The sequence below is a fragment of the Cetorhinus maximus genome, chromosome 5 (assembly GCF_964194155.1).
Source record: "Cetorhinus maximus chromosome 5, sCetMax3.hap1.1, whole genome shotgun sequence".
Taxonomy (NCBI): Eukaryota; Metazoa; Chordata; class Chondrichthyes; order Lamniformes; family Cetorhinidae; genus Cetorhinus; species Cetorhinus maximus.
In genome coordinates, this window is record NC_135883.1 from 108367540 (window position 1) to 108380509 (window position 12970).

Here is a 12970-nt window from a genome sequence, read left to right on the forward strand (position 1 = left end):
TTCTTAATGGGTGGAACATTAACAAAAACAAAAATACCTGGAAAAACTCAGCAGGTCTGACAGCATCTGCGGAGAGGAATACAGTTAACATTTCGAGTCCGTATGACTCTTCACCAGAACTTTAACAATCTCAGGAACCCAAACAAAGGAATATACACCCTTTATCAAAGCCAGACTGGAGAGGTCATCGGCAGCGGTTCCTCGGAATCGAGAATGACGTCCGTCAGGTATGGTGAGAATTCAGATGACCAAGAAGCCCAATTCTGGATCCACATGTTGTTCCGCAATGGGGGCACGTTGTTGCACAGGAGAGTGGAAATCACAGCCCTGGGTTGGCTTCCTTCTCCTCCCTCTGCCGCCACCATTCTGCCTCGTTGCTGAGTCGCTGAGCCTTGAAATGTCTTGTGCCTTGATGGAACAGGTGGTGCCGTGCCGAACGATCGGCAGCATCCTCCTCCCAGTCAGTGGTGCTAATGCCTCTGTGCTTTAGGGCGACCTTGAGCATATCCTTATACTTTTTCCTTTGGCCGCCCTTTGAGCGTTGGCCAATAGAGAGCTGTGAGAAGAGAACCTGATGAGAGAGCCGGTTTTCGGGCATCCAGACGCAATGGTCCATCCATTGGTGTTGGTCCTGCAGGAGTAGGGCTTCAAGTGGAGAGGTGTGAGTCATGTGATATGACTCCCCCTACCTGGGAGAACCAGTTATACTGCCTTGTTGTACTGCAAATCAGTCTTTCAAGTAGCAGCGCAGAAAAGGGGCTCTGTCTAGGTTGGAAATGCCTGGCCCCCATCTACACTGTTTCTACTGGAACTTCTGAACTTCTATACCATCGCCTACAAGACTGATTTATCTCAGTGTACTTATCTCATCGTGGAAGTCAACTCCACTGGAAAAGTGAATTATCCAGCATCAGTTTAGCTTGCCGATCTCTATGATTCTGGACTTTGATTCAGGACTCTGGACTCATGTGAAACAGTAATTCTTTGCTCTGTGGTAAATCTTTCTTTTTCTATCCTTCTTTTATTGTATGAACACATAGCGGGCTACGTAACATCCCTACTTCTGCATTTTGAGTGTGTGCAGATCAACTAACCCTCTGAGTTTACCCTATCTTGTGTTTGCTGTGGTGTTAGTAATAGAAATTGGATCACACCAAAACTGAGGGGTTGGGAAATACGCCATCGCTAAAAAGGGGGGAATCAAAATTTATGGATGCGTGGTGAGAAGAGAAATCAGGTCTGTTTAAATTAAGCCCTCTACTGTCCATAATACCACAGTGAACCCATTAGTGCTCTAAGTGAGATAGTGCCCTGCTTTCATGCACAATCTTAGGAGTTGCCTTGGAGGAGGTGGAGCCAGGCTGCTCACTTCTTGGTCTATATGACAAAGAGAAACACTGTGCCTGCCTCATTGTGGAGGCACTCATTGTGGACCTCTGCATCTCTGTATGGGCAGTCGTGGCTGCTGGCACATGTAGAGCAGACAAGGGCTCTGGTGGAGGGGCTGAGGAGGTGAAAGAAGATGAGGATGCTGAGGATCCCTCAGTACCATTACCCTCCTCAGTGACCTCCACAGCCCTAGATTGGCCTTTGGGTTGGGTCGATGGGGTTGGTTGCTGGTGTGCAGCAGCTATCATTCCAACAATAGCTGTGCCGACATGCGACTGTCCTGCTAAGGGTACACAGCTCCTCATGTATTCCATGGACGTCAGCCGTCATACTCTGGACAGACTGATCCTGGCTACTGAGGGAGGCTTGCACCCTTTCCTGGCTGAGATACTGCTCTTGTATCCATTCCGAATGTTTCTGCATGTGTCCCTCCATGAGATTGGCCAATCTCTCATGGTCAGAGCTCATGTGGCTGAGCCCTTGGGACAATGTGGAGCTCATGACGATGATGGACTCCTCCATTTGCAGCCCAAAAGCTCCCACTGCCTCAGAGAACTTCTCCAGATGTCCACACATCTGCTGCTGATTATCCAAATACTGTACCCCAAAAGGCGATTCCTGGGTTCTATGTTCCTGTGCAGTGGAGCATAATCATGACTTCCCCCATTCTCCAATGGGGACTATGCAAACATGTTTCTGACTCTGACACCTCCTCCTGCACCCTGGTGAGGTGACTTTCATCCTGTACCAACCTACAGGATGGTTGGTACACCTACACTACCTACTCTACATGCTCACTACACCCCTCCAAAATGCTTGTATTTGAGTTGGCAGAGTGTGGGCCAATATGATGTGATGCTGCATCCTCGGACATCTCTTCCTCCGCTTGATGCCCGAGGGATGATCTGGCCTGGGGCAGTGAGGGAGCAGAGCTGGGACCTATGTGAGACGCAAAAGGAGTTATTTAGATGCAACCCATCACACTGTGAAAGCACGCTCTGATGCACGCCATTGCCTTTAGTCATTCACGCGCTGCCGTTATGATGCAACCCCATCGTTGCACCCACTATCATGCCAACATCCCCTTGTGCTCAGTGACCTCTACCATTACCATCATGTCACAAGGTGATTTTAACGCTGCCTTTATCACCTGCTAATGTGATTCACCATCACCAATGGACAGCTGCTCTGACACCCTGGCTATTTCCATTGCCTCCTGTTTCACCACTCATTTTCTGTTACAGCCACCCCGAGTCTGGGTCATCTCCTTGGCATTCTTCACCCTCTTTCACTGCAAAGACAACATAAATTCATTTTAGCCTGATATATATAGTGCATGAAGGGATATTGATCTTCACTGTGTCTGTGCACCACAGTGACCATTCGCATCTGTTCTGTGCACACCTACATGAGCTGCATACACATACAAGCCCCAATGCTGAAGCAGAGGTATGTGCCAGGTCTCACACCTTAACTGCAGCATGCTGATGTGACCCCTCACTTGGACCTCTGTGTGGATGAGCCAAGTTACTCACGTTACCGGAACACAGCAGGTCATTTAACCTTTTCCAGCACTACATCTAAAGTCTCTGGTGCTCTCTTGCTGCACTCACCACAGTAACATTTTCAAGCCAGGTCTTCTTTATGCTAGCTTGAAGATTGCACTGGTCTGCAGGGTACAGCACTGCTCTCCTCTCCTGCACCTCATCGACTGACATTTGGAAGCCTTGAACTGTGAACCTTGGGGCAGCTGGACCCATTCCTGTCCCATCATCTCCTCTGTGTGACATTCTATCAAGACAATTGTAAAGTGAAAAAGATTGTGAGCCATGCAGCTTACAATGCTTTCATTCACTTTTGTAGGCTTACATACACTGACCATTTTCTATATATCATCAATGAGTACTGTTAAGGTGTGGTGGAGGAAATGGCACTTTGCAATGCATGGTGACATGGATGTTACAACTGTCAGTCAAAGGTAACATGCTGTGCTCCATGACCACTGACAGCCCTATTGGTTTACTCCCTCCTATTAACGCTGTTTTGCCATGACAGTGTGCAGATGTGAGGGACCTGGTCAAGGGTCAACTGTGTGGGTGCATCCTGATAGCTGGATGGCAAAAGGGCAAGTGGATGGGATAATGAGCATGGCTGTGTTCATCATTCATCCACTGAGGTATAACAGCTAACTACATTACTGCAGAATATCTTTAGCAGGTAGTGGTGCCAAGACGATACCAAGTCTTGTGAAGGCACTCCATGATTTAAGTGCTCCGGTACAGTACACTATAAGCAGCAACAATGCAGTTTTTCTCCTAGAGAAAGCCCTGATGGGCCATCTATTCCACAGTCAGCTAACAGTTGGTCAACATTTCCAGAGTTCCCACTCACCTGACAAGTTGGTGACATCTGCTCCGATACTATGACACTTCACCATGGACTTCCTATCTCACAAATGGGCCTTTCTGAAAGCCCGATTCTTACATCCGCCCAAGCCGCTCAACCCATGCTGGGCACGCCTCTGACCCCACACCACTTCAGAGGTCACCCACCCCGACTCCTATTATAGCCCAGCCCCCGGACCAAAAACCTGATGTTTGGGGGCACTTTTATAGACATCAGGATCGCAGAGCTGGGAGTTCTTCTATCTCTGTGCTCCTGAAACAAGAGAGAAAATTCAGGCCTTAATGTTGAGTACACAGACAATAAATAGACATTTATACATGTATTCAGAGTTCCCCAGCAATTGAATAGAATACCTTTAATGGACACTGTTACTTAAAAAGGTGAGTAGCAAAGATTAGACAGGCAATTCAGTGTATCACTGATCCACGTATTAATTGATGCTGAGCATTAATGGTAGCAATAACCAGCATCAGAGTTTATAAATTGGGATGTTATTTTTGGAATAATTCCTTAATTGACAAGTTAACATCTTCGAATAGCCAGCCTATCAAATAGCTCAGGTCTGTATGTGTGGTTAACAATATTCAGAGATTAACAATGCTCAGAGATTACATGACTTTACCTTCGTGAGAGGCATGGCTCAGTTAATCTCTTTCCTTACCTGGGACATAGGCGTTAGGTCCTGGTGTGCAGATGAATCCTTTCAGACCAGATTTTTCTTTTTCACTTGGATCTTCGGTTCTAATTGAATTCACCTTGCACACAAGTGACCGTATTTGAGGTCACTTTCCTTTCACCTTTCTCAATCTCATAGTTTGCAATTAAGTGACATTCTTAGCTAATGTAGCCACAATTTAAGCTTCTAATCTATGCCATTCTGCCCTTAAAGATACCTTGTTCTGGTAATATTTTTGCCCATAGGTAAAAATTCTTGGATTATATATTTGAGTCACAGAGTTTTAGTTTAAAACATATACTTGTAGTTTAACCAGTAAACAAGTGTTTATCTTTTTACCTAATCAGATTATGGAATTAAGTAAGCTTTATTAGCTACTCTGTTTGTAACAGAGGTAGCATGTATGCTCTCCTGCTGATCACCCAACTGTTTCCTATTATGTTTGAAGTTTGTCAGGCCCAGTGGTGTATCCCCATTACTTCACCTGGGTGCGATATCATTGTCACATCATGGCTATTTTTAACTCCACTTGTTTTAGCTGAGCTAACACATGCCTTAATTCCACCAGCTATTCTGATGCGGTCTGACTTCCTATTAGAACATATCAACATATTGTAAGGTTACAGGATCAAGGATTCCATGAGGGAATTGGCACACCTCAAAGGACATTGCATAATGCCACTTATTAAATGAAAAGGCTAATGCCTTGTGGGGTGTGCTCTCATATTCCAGACCCATTAGCTACATCCAAGGGAGTGAAACAATGTGATCCTGTCAGTCTAGCTAGGTAGATTCATAAGCCAGCGTAACAGAAGGACAGGGTGCTTCAATTTCTTATTGTCTATTGTAATTCTGCACTTACCATTTGACTTTAACACTGGTCAAGTGGGGGTGTTGTAAGTAGAATTACGTTCAAGAATAATATTTTGATCCAACAAGGTTTTTAAGGTGCCACAGATTGCTTCATGAATGCCTTTGTGCACTTTATATTATCTCATATACACAGGTGGGACTTTCAGATCCTTAAGATTCTGATCTTTATTGGTCCCACCACTGTCAAGGAGTCTTTAGTAACTATATCCTAAAATAACTCAACAATTTCTAAAGGCTGCTGCTGATCAGTTATTAGCATGTCTGAGTTTTGGATCTACTTAGTCCTCAAATTCTGGACATGGAGTCACCTACTCTATCACCCCCTATATCGGTAGGTTCAGATTCTATTCTCTCTTCACCATTTTCTGGCAAGTAGAACTGCAGTACGTGAACCACACTGTCTGCAGCTCACTGGGGCAATACTATTTACTTTCTACAAGTCTGCGATCTGACTCCCCTTTTCAGAAGGAGATTTCCTCTCCAAGAAGTACGTTGGTGAAAATCTATCTTGCCTTTTTTGTGAAAGTGATTGAAAACAGTTTCCTTTACAATCCTGGACATAGTTCCCAACTGCGCCTGAGTATAGCTGTGTGATTTCTCTTAATACATTCATGTCAACGTGGGACCATTCTTTTCCATAAAGACCAAACTCTGTTTCAGTTGGCCATGTTCAGAGGATAAAGCTTTTACATTTTTAACTTATTTTGTGCACTCCCTCTATCTGGAACTCCATTCAAGCTCCTGCTGTTTTTCTTTCAACACAACTTGCCACTCGATTTACTTTCTTTGTTTGGTTTCTGGTTGTGTTCTGCTTTCACTGTCTAGCATCACATAGTCCTTTGCTGTAGCTCTACCAGGTTGCCATTTTCTGCGATCTACTTCTCAAACTTCATTTTCAAGGCTACGTAGTACCTGGGGAAGCCCCCAAATCGTCAAGGATGGTGTGGGATTTAAATTTTTCATGGCATGATTGTTATTAGATTTGTTTTAACTGCTACTATTGTGTGGGATACCTAGGACCCTGAACTGCTTCTAAACAGTTATCTCTGCTGCTCTCCCGCAAGAAAGTTTGCAACCTGCTTGTATTATTAACCCTTTACTTTCTATGCAACTTCTCACTTAGGTAAGAAAATGGCTATTCAACAAACGCAGCGAGCCCTTCGACCTGCTCTCTGCTGTAGACGTCTATGGTTCTAAACTAGATGCACTATCATTTGATTCATCGTGTGCACTGCAGCTTGTAAATAAGACAAGATTCCTCGCAGCTTTCCTTGGGAACAACTTCCCGCACATTTGAAGTGGAAAGCGCTTCCGCGGCTGCTGTTATTGGGTAAACAATAAGGAAAGTGAGTCTGTGTAAAATGAGAGGGCAAAGCCAGTGAACTAATCTCGCTCAAAGTCATATAAAAACAATGTTCGAAAATCACAAGTTGCATCGTTGCATCCCAAGTGAAAAAAAGTGAGAAATTCTCAGTACATAATTCAATAGCCTGCAACTCTGTACCACAGCCCAGCCAGGCAGAGGAAGCAGCTTACCTACCCAAACGTTGGATGTTGCCATGATTTTATTTAAAGATTCGACTTTAACGTGTTTTTTAATGTTAGAATTTATGTTTTCAGTTTTAAGCTGTAAAACAGAGGTAAATCAAAGTGACAGGACGTAATGAAAATACCCCACAGCAAGGTGCAGAGTCTTTAGTGAATCCATGCAAAAGAAAATTCCGAATGAATTAAATAAAAATAACAAGTTGAAAGCCCCTTATATTTTTCTGTGGCAATTGGCTTGGATCCTACTAAAATAACATTGGTGATATTCAGAGTTTATGTAAGCATACTGACTTATTCCTTACTTTTTCAGCGGCTCTTTAACATCCTTATACGTACAAAAGAAAAAATATTTTGTAGTTTGTTTCTTTATCTAGTAGTTAGCAATGTGGAAACTTCAACCACTCGGGCTGGTGTTTTCTTTGGAAACAGCTGCCTTCACTTTAAATGCTGCTCCTGTTTATAGTAACACAGACCAAAGCCAGGTCACACCTCCGATATCGCAACCTACCCCACAGTGGGGTCCCCATCGGGAGATGCTGAAACTAACAAATTCACCACATTTATTACATCAATCTGCCACTAATTTCAGCAGCTAAGCTGACAGCAGATTTGTGTTATGAACGGTGTAAGGCATGTTACTGGAGCAGAGGCAAGAGTGTATAACCTAGCATGCTGCTCTGGTGCTCTGGCAGGGGAATAACTTGCTGATACTGGGCACAAAAGAACTTTGAACATTGGTCCCAACTATACAGCTGAATAAGTTTTGTTATTAATCAAACTCTTAAGCTACGTTAAACCAGATTGTACTATATTATATTATTGAAACACCTGTAGTTCCGCAGCTCTTCAGGCCTTCTTCCTCAGTCATGGCACAAGCTGGGTTTTTGCAAATAAGATATATTGACTGTCAGATGTTTTGTTACCAGATATATAAAATACATTTTTTGAAGGATAACTTGAAAGGATTCCTCTGAAAGAAACTAACTACATTCACACTCTGTACAGCACTTTGGCCAGAATTTTCCCTGAGTTGCACTAAGTGTGGTGGTGGGCATGAAAAAAGACATTTTTCCCGCCAACTGCAATGGCGGGTTTTTGCGCCGTATCGTCTGCTTCCCACCTCATTCATTATGCAGCCACAGGAAACACGCAGTCTCTCAATTGCCCGTCACGTTGTTACCTCACCGCTTCCTCACTCCGGGCGCCATATCTAAACTGCAGCCGCCCACACATTTCTCAATGTTTGCAGCCCAGGACTGCTCCAGTGAAGACATGGCCCCGAAAGCCAAGAAGAGTTCAGTGACCCTGGAATGCCTTTTGATGGCCCACTGTGATGTCCTCCACCTCTGCTGTGGCCTCAAGAGGTCCAGCAATCTCACCACTCTGGCATGGGAGATAGTGGCAGTGGTGGTCAGTGCCAATGCTGCACATAAGAAGTTGGCTATCCAGGGCAGAAAGAGGTGAGAGTGACTGCCCTTGACATCAAGGCAGCATTTGACCGAGTGTGGCATCAAGGAGCCCTAGCAAAACTGACGCAATAGAAATCGGGGGAACACTCTGCTGGTTGGAGCCATATCCAGCACAAAGGAAGATGGTTGTGGTTTTTGAAGGCCAATCATCTCAGTTCCAGCACATCACTGCAGGAGTTCCTCAGGGTAGTCTCCTTGACCCAACCATCTTCAGCTGCTTCATTATGACCTTCCTTCCATCATAAGGTCAGAAGTGGAGATGTTCACTGATGATTGCACAATGTTCAGCACCATTCATAACTTCTCAGATACTGAAGAAGTCCATGTTCAAATGCAGCAAGACTTGGACAACATCCAGGCTTGGGCTGACAAGTGGCAAGTAACATTTGCGCCACACAAGTGCCAGGCAATGACCATCTCAAACAAAAAGGAACCTAACTATCAACCCTTGGCATTCAATGGCATTACCATCGCTGAATCCCCCACTATCAACATCTTGGGAGTTACTACTGAACTGGACTAGCCATATAAATACTGTGGCTACAAGGACAGTTCAGTGGCTAGGAATCCTGTGGTGAGAAACTCACCTTCTGACTCCCCAAAGCCTGTCCATAATCTACAAGGCACAAGTCAGGAGTGTGATGGAATACTCTCCACTTGCCTGGATGAGTGCAGCTCCAACAACACTCAAGAAGTTTGACACCATCGAGGACAAAGCAGCCCGCTTGATTGGCACCCCATTCACAAACATTCACTTCTTCCACCACTGATGCACAGTAGCAGCAGTGTGTTATCATTTACAAGATGCACTGCGGAACTCACCAAGCCCCCTTAGACAGCACCTTTCAAACCCATGACCACTACCATCTGGAAGGACAAGGGCAGCAGACACCTGGGAATGCCACCACCTGGAAGTTCCCCTCCAAGCCACTCACCATCCTGACTTGGAAATATATCACTGTTCCTTCACTGTCACTGGTTCAAAATTCTGGTATTCCCTCCCTAACAGCTGGATATAGGGGCATATGTTGACATAGAGGGTCTGAGGAGCCGTAGGGAGGTAAGTAGATGGGCATATGGGTGTACCTACACAACATGGACTGCAGCAGTTCAAGAAGGCAGTTCACCACCACCTTCTCAAGGGCAGTTAGGGATGGACAATAAATACTGGCCTAGCCAGTGATGTCCACAGCCCATGAATGAATAAAAAAATTCACTTGTCCTATCTAAATCCCTTAGCAGACTCTGGACCAGTTTTTTGCTCCCGAGTCCTGAGCACAGGCGGGAAACTTCCCAGCACGTTGCACCCGCCTTGGGGAATAACAGGGTCTTTGCTCTCGGGTGGGGTGGTGGGACGTGGGTCCATGCTGGAGTTAAGCCTGCCACCCCAGGAAGCAAGCTTCCCACAGGGGCTGCCAAGTGCCGAGTTGGGCTGGATATAAGGCATGCCTATGTGCTCTGGGACTTAGCCCCATTTGTTTTATTTAATATTCTGCCCTCTAAATCTCACACCTCAAAACCCCTCAGCACAACCCACTGCCAATACTCCATCCATGCCAACGTATGCCCCTCTATTCACCTCCCATGGCTCCTCATACCCTCCATGTCAACCTATACCCCTCTGTCCAGCTCCATGGCCCTTATGCTAGCAGTGCCAACTCATACCAACACATGACCTTCCACTGATCCCCATGACCCCTTATAGTACCTGTGCCAACTTAGTGCCAACTCATGTCAACCCATGCCCTCATTCACCACCCTTTGCTCTTACACCCTGCATGCCAACTCACCCAGTATCCATAAAAATTTTTCATTGATAAAAACCCATTCAATACATTCTAATTCCCCTCAAGTACTAAATTCTTTATTTAAAAAACCCGTATTCAGAGCCCCATATCAAAGACAGCTAATCCCTTAATAACCCCTCTGAGCTGTCAATCAAACTGTGAACTTACAGCCCCCTCACTGTGATAATGACGGGTTTATGGAATAATACTATAATGATAACCCTCAGGGTTATGTCAACAAACGTCTATCAAGCACCAACTCAGAAACACCACAGGATTTTATTTTTTTCAAAATTTAAAAGGTTGGGGATTTAAATAATTTGAGAGCTTGACAGATCCACAGGTTTTATACACCTTTTACAAACACTCTTGTCTACTCTTAAACAGTGTAAGTCACATGGTATGGGAAATGGACCTCATCCCATTGAAAAGGGGGCCTGTTTGGATTCAGCACTGAATTAAAATCACCTTGCTTCATTTGAGTTTCCCCTATGTGTGAATCACACCCTGATTCCCTTTCTCCTGCAGGCAAAAATACGACCTGTCAGAAATGGAGGCAGCATTTTCAGATCTGGGGTCGCAGTTCCATTTTGGATAAGGTCCTAAGTCTCCATGACTCAGTGAAAATCTGGGCCTTTGTATTCTCCTCACAACTTGCTATTTTTACTTAGTTCTGTTGAAGGGTCATTCGGACTCGAAACGTTAACTGTGCTCCTATCCGCAGATGCTGCCAGACCTGCTGAGTTTTTCCAGGTGTTTTTGTTTTTGTTTTGCTTTCCTACCTAACTTGGCATCATCAGCAAATTTTGCTACAATACGGTTGGTCACTTCATCCAAGTCATTAATATAGATTGTAAATAGTTCAAAGTCTCATTTAATCCTCAGAGCTAATTCTTTCCTGGGCCTGTACCCAGGGATACTTGATTGGGCAGATTCTTTAACAAGCATGCACCAAACTGACATCTCAATATTCACAGTGCCCAAATGATCTTGTGTACCAGAGTAATTTCCTTCAACATCTTGGCAATTTGGCTGCAGAGGAAACATGATGTAAGTAAAACTAAGAGCTGTGATCAACAATGTGAATCGTTAATCCAGTTGGAATACTCAAGCAGTCAGCTAAACAGATCAAGAAACTTAGTGATGTTCAGTATAATTAACAGACGCTGCAGAAGTTAGGTACTGATGGGAAGGGATATGGAAGGAAGATTAAATAAAAAAGAGCACGTTAAAAATTTTTTAACTTTATACACACAAAGGAAAGCAATAAGTTTGGAAAAAGTTTGTATTCAACCTCATGAATGTAAAAGATTAAGACTACAAACATCTTACTAACTTTGTTCTCATCAGTTTGTTTCCCTCTCACACTGCCAAAGTACTGTGAAAGAACAACAAAAAATCAAGAAAAGGGAGAGCACAATAATTTACTAAATAATAAATATGGACATAAAGTAATGTAAACTTGCTGATTCAATATTGCTTAATTGTTATGAATAAAAGCAAATCAAGGTTTTCTGCTCTCTTTAATTTTCATTGCAGTGGCTCCTCATAAGAAGACTATTGTCATTGGGGTAAAGTGATAGAGGTAGCATTTTGCCAAGTTTCTGAACAATCATGTAATTGGTGAACAAATGTATCACCACTTGGCTGATGAATTAAAAAAAGTTTCAAGAAATAAATGATCCTGGAAAAATACTTGTAGTGTCGCTGAAGTAAAAAAAAATCCCCAAGGTTCTTAACAAGGAAAAATATTGTTTTAATGCAATAAATATTGCATCTTGTTGCAGACTATTCAGGCAGCCTACCCAGTGCTCAAGCAAATAGTTTTCAAATCCTGCTCTTCTAGCCTATAGAGCTCAAAACTTTACACATTAGAACATAAGAAATAGGAACTAGAATAGGCCATTTGGTCCTCTGAGCCTTCCCTGCCATTCAACAAGATCATGACTGATCCTGTGCCTCAGATGAACCATTCTGCCCTATCCCCATGTCCCCTAATCCCCTTAGCACCCAAGACCTCTGCATTGAATATACTCCATGGCCATAATTTTGAGGTCAGGAAGGGGGCGGGTGGGGCCGGGTGCCTGTCGGCTGCCGGGTCCAATGGCAACCTGGCAGCCAGTGTAAAAACGGCATGGGCAGCCCCTGGAAGGCTACCATGGAAGAACGTCTCCGCAGCATTGTCAATATTCAAGTTATGGAGTCGAGTGCGGCAGGATATGACAGGCAGGAGGGCAGGTTCCCATGGGCACTCGGCTCATCGCTTTTTGGATGAGTGCCGCACAGTCCTCCTGGAGGAGGTGGCGGCCTGGAGGAGGTAGACACCCTTGTGCCCAGAGATGGGAGGAGGAGGCCACCACAGCTCAGAAAGAGGGCATGGGAAGAGGTTGCAGCACAGGTAGCAGCCATGACGCAGTGCGGCGCACATGGGTCCAGGGCCAGAAGAGGTTCAATGACCCGCTGCTGTCTGGAAGGGTGAGTACCATGTTGGCATGGGTTAGTGTGCAGAAGTGTGAAGGTCTGGCCATCTCCACCACCCACCGCCCCCACCGTGTACTTCAGGTGCGCTGAAGCCAACTGTCAGTGATGCTGAAGCTGGCCAGGGGGTGCACCCCTGGCTGCTTGGACTGAGTGCCTTGTGGCTCGAGAGCCATGACTTCAATGTGCCCTGCAAGATGTTCCTCAGGTAGGGCTGGTCAGGCTGCAATGGCACTGCATGTAGAGAGTGGGCTCATCAATGCTCCTCTGTTCTTTCAGGAGACGACAAACCATAAACAAGCAGAGAGGTCATGGACAGGCGGAGGCCGCCCAACCTGCTGCGG